Raw genomic sequence first — 16,002 nt, forward strand, 5'->3', positions numbered from 1 at the left:
TAATACCCCCCCCCATATCTATGGCTGTTGTCACTAAGGCCAGCAGACCATCTCCCTGACTCAAGACACACGTTTGCGTCCTTAGGCAAACCCTTGGCCGCCAGATGGAATATGGTCATTCCCATGATAAGATAAATATCGATGAGGGTGCTTTTTAAGAGAACTAACCAAATTACATGGAAAACAGTCCATTTTTTTGGTAACAATAATATAAATAATAACAGCACAGTCTTATACATGCATGCTCATATTTAGAAAGTCCTAGCAAGCCTATAAGCATGTCAGCCCAGCCTGCTAATTTCATTGGATTCAGTTGTTTGAAAATGTTTGAAAAAAATGAAGAGGACAACCTAAATATATTGCAAGACCAGTCCATTAAAACAAACAAAAAATCCATTACATGCAAGACATATTTCATGTAGTCCTCATTATATCCTGTTGTATTCCAACCAAAAAAACAAGGAAAAAAGAACAGAGATTCTAAAGACTGCAAGTAAAATTTTTTCTTAGGCATCACATAAAGGAATAGCCAAGTTTAACTTAACTTGATTCTGACACAGCCATGGCACGATAGCCAAGATTACATGCAGTACTGACAATCCAGAGCAAGTGAACTGTTTTACACTTTAATCAGTTTAGCCAAGTGTTAACCAGGCCGCCACACACTAATAGAGACAACAACCCATGTTGACACACACCGGCAAATGGATTAGGTATTATCGGAACAGTCATCCTTTACGTTTAGTTTTATATTGAGGTTTGTTTTTTTTACATGTAAAAGGGTAATTATACCAATTATTTTAGGATCGTATAGGCCTATTCCAATAGAGAGCCTAGGCAGGTTTTTAATTCTAAAATCCTTTATCCTAGCCCTACAATAAATCTATTCATATTTATTCAGTTTTATCTTAAAAGCTAATCGTTCCGATTCACATCCGCAAACGAGGGATGCATTTTTTAAAGTCATAATATACCCAACCTCTACAATTAGGCCATATCAAACAAAAAACAACCTTGGTATTTGTAATGTACATTCTTAAAATTTAAATAAATAAGCAATCATAAAGAAAAAAAGGTCAGCCTTACACCGTCTCCTTCACCTAAATCAAGACCTGATTTTAAGTCCAAATAGTCCAAAGTTCCATATTGCCTAAATAGAAAAAGGATAAGTTCACCATTCTGCATTACCATAAGTCCAACCTTATTTTAAGTTATGGAAAATCAATTGTTTCCACCTGTTCGTCCGTCATCTTGAGATTACGTTTCATGAACACCTTGACTTTTTCCTCCGTTGACTGAGTTTTCATCCCCTATTCCCATTTATAACAATATTACTTTCATACTTCTGCACTTTAGATCAAGTCATTCGGCTTTCATTGTTTTATCATACCATAGTGCCTTTTTAGTGAGTCCACGGTAGTTTTCGATATCTTATTTTCCGCTCGTATTTCTCCCATTTTATTACTATAATCCATTCCTGTTTTTAAGGCCTCAACCTCCCTCAGTAGCTCAGCAATAGACCCAGTTTTTTAACTGCTTGCTCATGCTTGTAAGCAATGCTCTATCTTCTGGCGACGGTCATAACCCCCCCCATGTTAAATTTAGAATTTTAGACGTTGGCTTCCCTTCAGTTTCGCTCGCAGAACTCAAAGAAAGCTTTTCTCTTGTTCACTTCAATGTTTCTTTTTCGAGCATATCAAAATGCTGATCAATAAATAGTGTTTGTTTTGCAGTTATCAGCTAGTCCTCAATTTGAATGATTAATTCATGGGACAAGCTGTTACTACCGCGCTGCCACCTGCCACGTCATGTCGACCTACATAGATATTTTACACAGGTCTCATCTCATCTCACCTGTAGAATCTGAACTTCCTCTAGACTGTTTTCCCCTGCCCTCTGTACTGACCAGCTCTCTGAGAGGGAAGACACACACACACACACACACACACACACGCACACACACTTCTTCATTATTATACCCAACTGTTTGGCTTTTGCGGGCTTTGCAGTTGTTCAGAATTGAATGACCTCACACAATGAGAGAGACTAGGAGAGGAGATACAGGAACACCCGGGTGCCCCAATGGAACTCTGCCATATCTGATCCTGTCCAGTGACCCCAGGGCCTCCTGGCACCTTTTCAAGTCATTGAAATGATACCGTGCATTGGCTCTGAGGCGGTACTCTCCTTTCCTGTCACCCACCACCATATTGGCCTGTCGGCTCTTCTACGCTGCTTCTTTCCATGCTCGTTGCTTGGATGCAAGTTGCATGAGAGCTCCTCCTTTGCACAATTAAAATCCACAGGTGGTGTATAGGCCTGCACCGAGGGGGGGAGGGAAAGAAAGCTAGGATTGTTTGCTATTCCTAACAAGGCCAGCTGCTGCCTAGTCATAAAAGCATGCCCTAGAAGGCGTCGTCCCCTGAATGACCTATGAATGCCGAATGTGGGTAAAGCTGGCCGTTGTTAGCTATTGTCCTTTCTGCCATTTGGACCGTGCACGGGCCTTTCCTGGATCTTACTTTTTATGTGGCCAATTGCAACGGTGGTCTCCATAGCGGAGACAAAATATCCAGCAGATTTTGGAGACAATTGTGTTGTTGAAAGTATATTTCCAAGTGCTGCTTCCAGAATGAGTAGTTTCCTTTGTATTCAGGAGTTGCAGGCCTCAGCGGTATGTTTTTGATAAGGTTTGTCCGGCAGTCAGCCCAAACTGCATAGTCCACGCTGTTTCCCCGTGGAGAAGTATTCCGTCTTGCTGACTGTAATGTGATCGGGGAGATGTGTTCACAGTGTAGATCAAGTAATAGTAGAGGCTCATTGTTAAATGCTTCAGTTTTTCTCCTTCATAAGTACTTTTGTGCGCCAAGTTTTGTCATTCGTCTCACACTGAACTACAGTGCTGTGCCCTTTCAGATTTTTCGGGATGCTTTTGCAGCCTCAGAACGACTTGCCTTCGAGCAGAATTCATGGTTCCTTCTATTATCCAAGAATTCTACAGGGGAATGTCAGGCCACCCGTTTGTGAGCTGAAGCTGGTTATGTAGCAGGACAATCCAAAACACACAAGTCTACATGAAAATGGCTAAAAAGCATCAAATTTCAAGTTTTGGAAAGGCCTAGTCAGTGCAGATCTAATCCTAATTGAGTAGGTGGGACAGGACTTGAAACAAGCAGTTCGTGCTTCAAAACCCCCCACAAATGTTGCTGAGTTAAAGCAGTTCTGCATGCAAGAGTGGGCCAAAATTCCTTCACAGCGATGTGAGAGACTGATCAGCAACTACAGGAAACATTTGCTTCCAGTCAGTTATTGAGTGTAAGGGGGCAATTACTTTCCCACAGCACTGTATGTAATCTGTTGCCAAAGCTTTTTGAGAGAGGTGTCCTTTCTCACAGTTTGGCGGAACAGTGCATTTGGGAAGTGTTTACTGACTGAACGTTCACGTGACACGTGTACGCAGAAAAGTTCAAGTACTGACAAAAATCTGCATAGAAACAGAGAAGGGCTATGTCTGCCAGGTAGTGAAGGGACTGTCAACTCCAAGTGATGTCTCCTTGCTTGTTGTGCCCAAGAACCAGAGCGTCTGAGAACCTGTCGTAAGATCCTAATAGCGAGACCAATGTCTATTCTTGCAATCTTTTTTTCTCTGCTGTCCAGACCAGCTAGATCTGTTCTAACTGGTAATTTCTCACTCATCTCCATGCCTTCCTGGCATGCTGGTTAATTGACAAATAACCTTTCGAGCCAAGATAATTAGCCTAATCGAGGCTCTCTTTAGCATGAGCACCATTTTTAAGTGACATCCTCATAATCTGCTGTGATTGCCAAGATGACAGTGTGGCCCACAACATATCAGATTAAAAAGGCAACACAGGAGCTCCAGATGAGGATGACGTGAAGACATGCTGCAGTAGTAATCTTTTGGCTTTTTATTCAGGCTTGAATAATTCCGTCTCTTGTTTAGCCCCGTGCGTAGGATGTTAGCAGGTGTGTGTGTGAGAACGCCTTAAGCATCCCAACCCCAGATGACAAGCTTCTTCTCTTTAAGTGCAGCTTAACCTTGTGGGGCTTTCGTTTGCGAACACCGTTTAGCTTACGGGCGCTTTGAAAAGACAACTTCAATCGCTATTCGTCGTAGGATATTAAGTGGTTGGTGCTGAATCTCCTTGTGGTTTCTCAAATTGATCTAGGCTATGTTTGGCCGAAGGTCGACGCAACCAGAGTATGTAGTTACAGATGCCCTTTCAGGCAGAGTAACCAGGGCTATTGGCATTTCGTGTTCACGAATGGCAAATCTAAATGTCTCAGCTTAGACTGTCTGTTCCTTGTCCAAATCTTTTTTTTCTCTCGCAATATTCAAATGAGAAGCATTTCATGAGGTCACCTAAGTCTTCCTTCAAAGAGCTCTTCTCCGTTCATGAGATGCAAGGAAATTATTCTCTCTGCACAAAATGCAAATCTGTTGTCCTCTCAGTGATGATGTAATTATACCTGTTGATTTACAGGGTAATTCTGAGTCATGGCTGCCAAGTAAGAATGGCAACTGATTTAATGGAATGTGACATCTGATCACCTGTAATTGAGGCAGTTATCACCTGCTCCTTTGAACCAAAATAGCTGTGTAAAAGACACACACACACACACACACACACACACACACACACACACACACACACACACACACACACACACACACACACACACACCGTTCCTATGTAGGCATCTGTGACCACATCTGTGTCTCCGTCACTTGAAGCTGACTGGCAAAATGGCAGATAATTGGTTTAGTGTATAGCCCAATTCGGACAGGATTAGTTTTACAGGGGGAGGTCGGGTAACGTAATATGTGCACGAGCGCAAAACACCGCATCTGTCATTTGTGTTCCGCGCGAATCTGCCATGTCAGTATATTCTTACATGAGACTAAAGTATACTGGCTATAGAATTGTTAATCAGTTTCACTCCAATGTCCTCTGATACTATGACAGAGTTTGACAGGTGCCGTTTGTGGTTGAGCAAGAAAACAATAACAGATTTGTATGAATGAATCCTTAAAACAAAGTGCTGCGTATATATTTTGTGAATGGTGTACATTTATCTACTTTAACAGTGAATACTTGTACTTGCGTACCATGCCAATGAAATTGAAGTTGAACCTCGCCAAATGCGTCACTTTTAATTAAATGTGCAATAAAGTGTTGTGCCTTGGCCTATTTTAATGAAACCCTGGCTGGAAATGGACGCATCTCAAAAGACAATTGTCTTGACCACTACTATTGGGATCTTTGTAGATTCTACCCACTGAATAACACTCACCAGTAGAATGTGTGTGTTCAGTTATGGTATTCCAGAGTAGATACTTTTGAATCCGTGCCCTCAATTTCGAGTTACTTAGATGGATATTGCTGCTGCTTGGCGCCCTGGCAGACATCACCAGAAATACTCCTCAGCCACCACCGTGGACTCCATGTACTTATTAGCGATTTGTATTCCCTAAAAGAGAGGATTCTGATTTTAAGAGGAGCGATATTGTTTTGAATGTTAACGATTCTCCCTTTGGGCAGACACACTCTCACCTGCACAGCGATGAGTTTTCCTTGAATCTAGTTTAAAGTATTTGTAGAGTAGGGTTCTTTCTCAGTCTAGTCTGGATGGGGATAAACCGAAAGAGCATTCAGCCACCAGAGCATTAGTTAGGTCAGGCACTGATGTTTGGCTTTAGGCCTGGCTCGCAGTCGGCATTCCAATTCATCCTGAAGGTGTTTGATGGATTTGAGGTCAGGGCTCACTGCAGGCCAGTCAAGTACTTTCTCACCGGTTTCGACAAACCATTTCTGTATGGACCTCGCTTTGTGCACGGGGGCATTGTCATGCTAAAACAGGAAAGGGTTTTCCTCAAACTGTTGCCACAAAGTTGGTAGCGCAGAATCGTCTGGAATGTCATTGTATGCTGTAGCTTTAAGATTTCCCTTCACTGGAACTAAGGGGCCTAGCCCGAACTATGGAAAAACAGCCCCAGACCATTATTCCTCCTCCACCAAACTTTACAGTTGGCACTGCATTGGGGCATGTAGCGTTCTTCTGTCATCCACCAAACATAGATTCATCCATTGGACTGCCAGATGGTGAAGCGTAATTCATCACTCCAGAGAACGTGTTTCCACTGCTCCAGAGTCTAATGGTGATGAGCTTTACACCACTTCAGCCGTGATGCTTGGCATTGCGCATGGTGATCTTAGGCTTGTGTGCGGCTGATCCGCCATGGAAACCCACTTCATGAAGCTCCCAACGAACAGGTCTTGTGCTGACGTTGCTTCCAGAGGTAGTTTGGAACTCGGTAGTGAGTGTTGCAACCGAGGACATACCATTTGTACGCGCTTCAGCTCTCGGGGTCCCGTTCTGTGAGCTAGTGTGACTTACCACTTTGCGGCTGAGCCGTTGTTTCTCCTAGGCATTTCCACTTCACAATAACAGCGCTTACAGTTGACCAGGGCAGACATGTGATGAACTGACTTGTTTTAAAGGTGGCATCCTACGATGGTGCCACTTTGAAAGTCTGAGCTCTTCAGTCGGGCCATTCTACTCCAATGTTTGTTTATGGAGATTGCATGGCTGTGTGCTTGATTTCATACATCTGTCATCAACTGGTGTGACTGCAATAGACGAATCCACTAATTCCACATACTTTTATGTATGTGCACATTTCGGAGCCTATGTCATTCCTAGCCCTCTACTTTTTCTCCAAGGCTTGAGTTGAGTCTGATCCACCCAGACTGGGATTGACTCCCGTCACCCACTTACTTAAGCCGTCTGTTGGAAAGGCTCTATCTGTGAGGAGCAGGGCCCTAGCTAACCGGTCTCAGTGGAGAAAGACAGGCTACAGCTTGCAGATGTTCGCCTACAGTGGAATCGCTAGTTAGCGATTAGCGCTGACTGGCGTTAAGCCGAGGAACTCCGCTTTTAGAAAGCGACCGAGTAGCTGACTGAGGAGTGAGTCTGCATGGAGTGGAAGGCTCAGATAAGCAGCCTTCCTGAAACTCATTACGGAAACCGCAGGAGACGTTGTCAGTCAGTGCAGTCTCACTATCAACCCCTTAGGGCTAGGACAGTCCCTCTACTGTACATGGTCCTCTGTCACTCCATTTTTACCTCTTTTTGTTCTTTTTACTGTACTAATTCTTGTCTCGCTCTCCCTTGTCTATTTTCTTTCTCAGTCTTTCCCTTCGTCGTTCTTCGCCTCCCTCTGTCACGGCCGTTCTGTTTTCTCCATTCCTCTCTCGCTCTCCTCCCTTTATCTCCTTTAAAAAAAAATCTCTGGTTTAATTTAGCTCCTCAGCTGGAGTTGCCGTGTAGAAGGGGAGGGAGCCAGATGGCTGGCTGGGGGGTTTGGAGGGAGGTGTGGAGGACTGGGAGGAGCAGAGAGCAGTCATCTTTCCTCCTCTCTCTCACTCCATTAGCTCTGACCCAAGCGTCGTGTAGGGACACTATAAATACAACGACTCTTGCGTTCAGAGCCAGTCCTCATTTGTATGCAGTCGTTGCTCAGCAGCTTTCCATTGGTATTATTGTGTTGGTTTGAATATGATTTTTTTTTAGAGTAGCGTAATTAAGGCTCACTTTGGTCAACAGCAGCCGTTAGAGAGCGGTCTGTGTGCACCTCCGACTGACCTAGTGAGAGGAATCAAAGAGGAGTGTTAGTGTGTTTTATGCTAGCTTTAGAAGTGTGATTTGAATGTGTCATATGGTGTGTTGTGCAGGGTAAATGTCGCTCCTCGGTAATGACTAGGGCTGTTTCTTGGAGTGGTGGCGGGATAGAGGACTGTTCCTTTGACACACGTACTCACTCGCTCGCACACATACGTGTCAGCCTTGCAGTTTATTCCATTCCGCAGGTACCACTTGTTGTAAAAGGAGGCCATTCAATTCCTGACAACGCTTAATAACTACTTTCCGTTTGAACAATGACACATGGCTCCATAGCAATAAGATGGTCAATAGGGGAAAACATGGATGGATGTGGGGAAGGGGTGAATGGTACGCAGACCGTGGGGGCTAGAAGGACGTGAGATTGGCGCACATTCAGCAAATCTGATCTAACAAAAGTGGATTTTCGTCAAATCTGTCATGACGTGGTTACTGAAGTCCGATTTGGATATATTTAGCTGTTTTTCGCTGCATAACATTTCGAAGCAGTCCCTTTTCGGGTTTAGAAAAAGTGACTGCTAAATGCTAACTCCCATTCGTATAAGCTGGTAGCATAGCTAGCATATAAACATCTTGGTGGTAGTCAGTCTTTTTTAAAACTCTAATGCAGTTGATTGCGGACGATGAGATGAACATGCATTAGGTTTGACATCCACACAAGAATTATACTCAGATTTTGACCTCGACATAGTGTGAAATACACACAAACGGTATTCTAAATGTAGGCTAATTTTGCTGTAGGGCAATGAGGAGATTTGGGATCTTTCCCTCACGTGTTTCCATTGTTTTGGTGGAGTTCCATTCTTTACCATAATGCTTCCAAAAGTTCAGGGAAAAACATAGGCAAACACTGTGTCCTCAACACTTAGAACTAAGATCACGTTTGAGACCCACTTGTTGTTTTCTGAACTGTGTGTGTGTGTGTGTGTGTGTGTGTGTGTGTGTGTGCATTCAAACAAGCTGTGAAGTGTAACATTCAAAATATCAGGGATTCTCTTGAATCGTTGTAAGCTAAGCCACTCTCCTAGAGAGCAATCGAAACGTGCGCAGGTTCTTTGTGATGTACACTGTTAATACTGATGGCCCAGAGCTTAACCGATGTTGGGTCTTGAATTGTATCCATGTAATGATTGTTAGACACACACTTTGAGAATGACCTGCTTTCAAGGAAGATGAGAAAAGACCTTGTGTAACAAACACTTTCGATTATTGGTACAGCTGTTGCAAATGGTTTGAGTGATTTGTGTATACCTGCGTGTGTGTATGTGTGTGTGTGTGATGATGGGAGAAAGACATCTCTCTGCATCCTGCTGCCTTTGTGTGCGTGTCTGCCAGGGACTGGCCTATAGAAGAGGTGTTATCTGTATGGGAGTCATGCCAACAGTGGATTGGCCAGGGACTCTATCTGACAATACCGTACTGTCGTTTCTGTGAGATACAGTCTTAATGATCGATACCGGCTCAATTTCTCAACGTCATTTGCATAAGAAATGGACTTGTCTTTCACCTCTGGGTTATATAGCAGCAGTCAGCTAACAAAACCCAACTTTTGTCTCTTTGCTGTTGAGAGCCATAAGTGGCAAATAGATGGATGGCAATAAAACCATATAGGCATGTCAATGTTATCTACATGGTAAAAGATGTTGTGTATCTTGTGGAAAATGTCTCAAATTAAAGCCAGTTTGACACATGTTATGTTCATAAATTATGTTGCCCTCTTTGTACACCAGTAGGTCCAGTGTTTTAGGCAATGTCTTACATGCACTATTTATTTGGGTACATCGACCAACTGGTCGATGTTGGTGGTATCGCTATTGGTGGTAGGCGCACCCGATTCAGCTGCCCTGCGCACCAGGTAGGCGAAGTGTTCCGATGTTATTTTAAATATATATATTTTTGGAACCATTTCACGTGTCTGAAGGTACAAACTCTGCCTTCCCGGCGTGCCCGGAGTGAAAATCAATTGCACTATGTAGGCCTACCGCTGTTCAATCGAATGGCTCCGATTTTAGTATCTGCAGTAACGTAGCAGCCGTTTAAAGAAAGCTACAGCAAAGTTGATACTGTGAGATTTCAAAATGTTTTTTAAAACCACGACTAGAGAGACTGTCAACGAATACCGTAATATAGATGCTGTTTTTATGACCGAGTTTATGTTCTTACTCAGCATTGTCAACACTTAAAAATTAAATGTGTTCACTTTTTATAAGCCATAAAATGCACTTTCGTCCTACTTCCACTCATGCTACAACCAGCACCGAAGCTGAAATGAGTCGGGAAGTGTAGGCTATCGATAGGCTTGCGTTACTATCTGCTTGGGTCTTTAAAAAAATAATTATATTGAGGAATATTTCACTTTCTCTGATCTTGGAGGAGTAACACCATGAATTTGTGCATGAGGCAGAAATAATGCGGTGCGACTCGAGTTTTGCCATCAGCTAGTAGACGGTGTCCCTTTTTTGGCCAGGGTCAGCGGCGGGATGGGCACCATCAGCTCAGTAAAACTTAAAAAGCTAAATGATTTAAATGTATGCTCACTCAGCTGTGCATCACAAGTAATGCAGCAACTGATCGATTACCGGTGTGATCATATAGCCTACCTCCAAATATGAAATGTCTATTTTTTTTTTACATGGTCCGTACAACAATGCATTGTCAGGGCAATTCAAGCAAGGCCAGGATGTGGTGATAATGTATTGGGCCTATAGCCAACTGCACAAACCTCATTGCTACAGTACTGTTTTAATAGGTTCATATTGCATTGGTTTACCCTTTTTTAAGTAAGGTATAAAAAATAATCTGAGCTGTAGATCTCGGCATGCATTTTGACTTAGAAAGTGATCGTGACTCAAAGGTTTGACCACTGTTTTACAAATTATCGCTTTAAAGCAAAAAATGTTATCTTCTCCACCCCCCCCCCCCACCTCCATTTTTCCGTAGGAGCATAATGTAGACCAAACGGCCCTTCACCCTATCCACATCCTAATTATCGCCTCGTTAGCACCCGAGAGCATTCATTCCCCAAACAATGATACCGATAACAATAGAAGTGGGAGGACAAGAAGCCAGCGCCGCCATTGTTTGTGCTTTTCTTCCTACTGTTTGTGCCTGAAGAGAAACAAAAGACCTCTGTACTGTAAATATGTGCTGATATGATACACTCAGGCTCATGCCACGTGTGGTTAGCGCCAGCAGCCGCTAACTGTCGCTACATCTGTTAGCCAGACCGAAGCTCTCCCTTTAACTTCTTGACGCACGGATCCCTTTAGCGGGATCATTTTCGTAAACAACTGCTGAATTGCAGAGCGCCAAATAAAAAAATAAAAAAAATCTTTTTTTTTCTTCTTTTCATGAAATCACAAGTGAAATATACCAAAACACAGCTTAGCTTGTTGTTAATCCACCTATTGTCAGATTTTGAAAATATGCTTTACAGCGAAAGCAATCCAAGCGTTTGAGTTTATCGATCACTAGACAAAACAGTAAGAACACCTAGCAGCCATGTAGAATGGTCACGAAAGCCAGAAAAGCAATAAAATGAATCGCTTACCTTTGATCTTCGGATGTTTGCACTCACGAGACTCCCAATTACACAATAAATGTTCCTTTTGTTCGATAAAGATTTTTTTTATATCAAAATACCTCCATTTGTTTGGCGCGTTATGTTCAGTATTCCACAGCCTTAGGCAAGTCATCAAGGCTTGACAAATTCCATATAGTATCCGTAAAGGTCGTTAAAAACATGTCAAACGTTTTTAATAATCAATCCTCAGGTTGTTTTTAACATCAATAATATTTCAACCGGACCGTAAACTATTCAATACTGGAGAGAAAGAAAATGTCGAGCAACGAGTGTCTGGCGCAACGACTAATGGAGGGACATCCACTGACGCGTTTTGATAAATCTCGCTCATTTTTCAAAATAAAAGCTTGAAACTATGTCTAAAGACTGTTCACGCCCCGAGGAAGCCACAGGAAAAGGAATCTGGTTGATATCCCTTTAAATGTATGAAAGGCAAGCAATGGAACAGTGATTTTTGTAATTAGAAGTCACTTCCGGGTTGGATTTCCTCAGGTTATACTCAGACAATATTTTGACAGTTTTGGAAACTTTAGAGTGTTTTCTATCATACTCTGTCAATTATATGCATATTCTAGCATCTGGACCTGAGAAATAGGCAGCTTACAATGGGAACGTTATTTTTCCAAACATAAAAATTCTGCCCCCTAGCTTCAAGAGGTTTTAACTCAAAATGCACAGTCAACAGATCGTCTCGACACCGGTTCTAAACCCAGAGGCGCAACGCCGCAAGACTTCCCGGGAACGCTTGCGAAGCAAACCGACCAGGCCGGGGTTTGAGAAGTCCGCGAGAAATTCTTCCTTAGTTGTTAATTTTCTCAATCTACAGGGACAACCTAGATGATTCTACTGTATTCTGTCAAATGCAGTTGCTGCCACGAGCTAACTGAACATGGACAGATGTTTTGTTATGCATGTCACTGCTGCTGTACTCAATGGCATCGTCTCAGCTGAAGTCGCTGTCAGTGTGTCGACACTGAACGGCTACTAGTGATGGGGGAATAAACCGATACAGTTACATATTGTGATTTTAGCGCTGGTCGGCTGCACCTGCTCATATTCTGGTACTTTTCATTCTATAGCTTGTTCTCCTTCTAAGTAATCAGCCAACATGTTTTCAGGACTTTTTAATTTCCATCATCGGAACAAATTTTCTCATGCTCTCTCGTCTCTCTGCAGCAGACCTACAGAGCAATATATTGCGCTGTTGAATTGAATCACAATCCATATAGAATCGTGAGAATCTCAATACACATCGGCAACTAAGTATAATTTGGTATTGTGAGGTCCCTGGCAGTTCCCGGCCCTACCAACTATCCTCTCCAGATTACTGTGTTATTGCCCTCCCTCCATCTCAACCCCTCATACTGTGACTAAGTGTGTTGTCAGTAGGTGCATCCAGGTTTGTGTGTGTGTGCCTGTCAGCTAGGTCAGAGGGCAAATGAGTGTGGTGGTGGGTCAGGGCAGGGCAGAGGTTGGGAGGGAGTCTGATGAATGGCTACAGACACAGGGGACCGTGATGAGACTGACAGGCAGCCAGGTGTCCCCAATCACCCCATGACTCATCTCTGCTGATGGGCCAGATTGGTCCCCAATGAGAGAAACACTATCTGTGAGAGTGTCTGTCTGAGAGTGTCTCTGACACGCAGACACTCACGGACGCGCATACACTCACGGACGGGTGTGTGTCTGTCTGGGACGGATGGACGGGGAATGGTGTGCGGACGAGCGGGCGGACGGACACGGACAGACGGACACACACCGACGGACACACACACGGACAGACGGGCACAGACACACACACGGACAGACGGGCACAGACGGGCGGACACATATACACACCCGGACAGACAGACACACACACACACACAGACGGACACGGACACACACACGGACAGACAAGCATTTTTCTGCGCCTGCGATAACATCTGCAAATCCGTGTACCTCGACCCCCAAAAAACTGTTTGATACACAGGCACTCACTCCCCCTCCACCTCACTAACACACACCTTATGGCATCACAGCTTCAGACAGATCAAACCATGCTCATCATAATAATACATAATCATGGGGGAACGGGGGTTTCCATTGTTACTGTTACCCTCCTCCAGCCCCAGTCAATCTGGGTAGTGCCCGGTAAAGCCGCTTTGCCCCAGCGCTCCGAGACCACACTTTAGGGAATGAAACGGGGCCGCGTCCTCCCACTCTGCGTTATCTACCGGCCAGTGGTTCCAGTGCCTGTTCATTTACTCAACTGCTTGTGTAGCAGGGGGATTGTTTTGTAGATGAATACCATTTTGTCTGTCAGACGTTAACCTACGTACATTCTCCATAGCGCTGCTAAATCCAAATCAACACTATATTAGTCATCGTGTGTTTATATTCATTTTTAAAAAATTATGGCAATGGGATGATATGATGGCGACATCGCTATCACAACTCTCATCCGATTCGCTGTCACCGCAACGGTCCCCGAGAAATGATTAGTGTCACAGCTGTCTGAGAGTGGCCGAGGAGTTCAGTGACTGGCCCTGGACTAGAGTCGTACTAGTAAGCCGAGTCCAGTAGGAGATGCTCGGGATCAGTTTGTCTATTTTCCTCGGTCTTGCTTCGGCGTCTTCCCCCTGTTGTGCTGGACAGCGCAGCGCGGTACTTAGACGGGTGAGTGAACAATCGCGGCGGCGCAGGCTCCCGAGGGCAGGTGGCGGCGGGGGAAGAGTGTGGCCGTACAGTAAGCCGAAGGCAATCTGAAACGCGTTCCAAATTCAATCTGGGTGCCGGGCCGGCAAAATAGAGGCGGGTGTGAATCTGCGTCCCCCCCCCCCCTCCTCCCGTGAAGAATGAGATTCACCGTGGAAACACTGGAGGATGAGAGGAACCGATGGATGAGGCTGCGGTGGAGGGGACACACATCATGCATAGTAACACACACATTATCCAAATAGCCTCGTCACAGTCCTAGGTAAAAAATAAATATAAATTTATTACACAACTTCTCCACGATTAGAAAAAATAAAGAAATAAATATATAAGAAAATACGAACTGTTAAATGTTTCTGGTCCTTGTGTTTTTATGTTGTTTTTGTATGTTGTCGTTTGGAGTCTTCCTGTTTTAAGACTCCAAGACTCGCTTTGTCACTTATCTTCAATATATAAATAAAAAATTAAATCCTCTTAAAGAATAATTGTATTCTACTGAAGCAGCCTTTTTGGCATACTCTATTGTACATGGGAATACTACGGGTGTGTTTCTCACAATACAACTAGTACTTCTCATTGTAGATTGGATGTGTGACCACAGTTACTATGCAACACTTAACGTCTCATTGCTTCTGGGTGCCGGGGATCACTGAAAGGTAATAGGTGACCTGGTGTAACTGATAGTTGTCTCTGTTGACTTGAGCAACACGGCGGCTCCTGGAAGAATTCTGCCTGCTGCAATTGATAAGATGGGCTGTGTCCTGTGTGGGTGTGTTGACGTCGATCTAGGTTTATCGTCCTTGGAAGAGCACCACCAGTCTCGAGTTGAATTGACGTCGTTTTGGCTTTTACGCCAGGCTTTGCTCGCATGGAACGAACAAGAGGAAACCAAATCGTTTCCGGAAAGATCTTGAAAGGGTGTCCTCTATGCCTGCCGTAGCCAGTTATCAAGGCAAACCAGAGCCTTATCAAAATCTTGTTCTATCAACAAAGCGTGTCCTCCCAACTGTTCCATGTTGCATTGCCAGCTCCCTCTGCATGTCTGTCTGTGTGTTGGAAAAAGGCATTGTTCTCACTCTTCTAGTGAAAAATATGATTTATTTAGGATGGTACATAACTGACTAATGTTTTGACAATTTCCTTTGTGTCTCCTCACCCAGGTGAACTTTGTGGTGTGCCAGCTTTTTGCCCTGCTCACGGCCTTCTGGTTCCGCCTCTACCTCCACCCCAGTAAGACCAGTCCTTTCATCAGGCATGTGGTGGCTACACTACTTGGCTTCTACCTGGCCCTCTTCTGCTTTGGCTGGTGAGTACTCTGTACTCTGTACTCTGTACTGGTACTGTCCTCCTCTCACCTTCACCTCTCCTCCTCAAATGCTGCTCTAATCTCTGGTTCCCTCCATCTCTCACTTCCTCGCCCCTTCCTGCTTCTCGCCTCCTCTCGCCCTCCATCTCTCCCTCCTTCACACCTCCTTGCTTCCCCTCTTTCCTCCATCCATCTTTCTTTGAGCCTGAGCGCCCTCTCCTCCACCTGTCTCTCTCTCTCCCTCCACTCATCTCTCCTCACTCCCTGCCTCTGCCCTCACTCTCTCCCTCCCTCCCTCCACTCATCTCTCCTCACTCCCTGCCTCTGCCCTCACTCTCTCCTTTCCTCCACTCATCTCTCCTCACTCCCTGCCTCTGCCCTCACTCTCCTTTCCTCCACTCATCTCTCCTCACTCCCTGCCTCTGTCCTCACTCTCTCCTTTCCTCCACTCATCTCTCCTCACTCCCTGCCTCTGCCCTCACTCTCTCCCTCCATCCGTCACGGGCCAAGGCAAACTGGTCGATGCGGGAGTAATTGATATTCAATTAGGGCGCTGTGGGCCCGTTGTAAATGACCTGACGTCCCTTGGCAGTGTGCCTCTCAGGGTTCAGTCTGTCCCTGTGTGTACTGTCTGTGTTTACATGAGCAGGTCTGGGGGAAATGCTGAGTGTGTGAAACGCTGAGTCATTCCAGCAGCTCTGAGCGTGTTTAT

The 16,002-nt window shown here is 44.5% G+C and overlaps 1 protein-coding gene across 1 annotated transcript in view; it reads left to right on the forward strand.

Moving 5' to 3' along the window:
* The window catches only part of mboat2a (membrane bound O-acyltransferase domain containing 2a), a gene marked incomplete in the record, with an annotated part of 90,033 nt that overhangs the window by 20,950 nt on the left and 53,081 nt on the right, over nucleotides 1-16,002 (forward strand). Inside the window, 1 exon segment of the mRNA XM_055864293.1 lies at nucleotides 15,145-15,214.

This window comes from Salvelinus fontinalis, chromosome 16 (assembly GCF_029448725.1).
Source record: "Salvelinus fontinalis isolate EN_2023a chromosome 16, ASM2944872v1, whole genome shotgun sequence".
NCBI lineage: Eukaryota > Metazoa > Chordata > Actinopteri > Salmoniformes > Salmonidae > Salvelinus > Salvelinus fontinalis.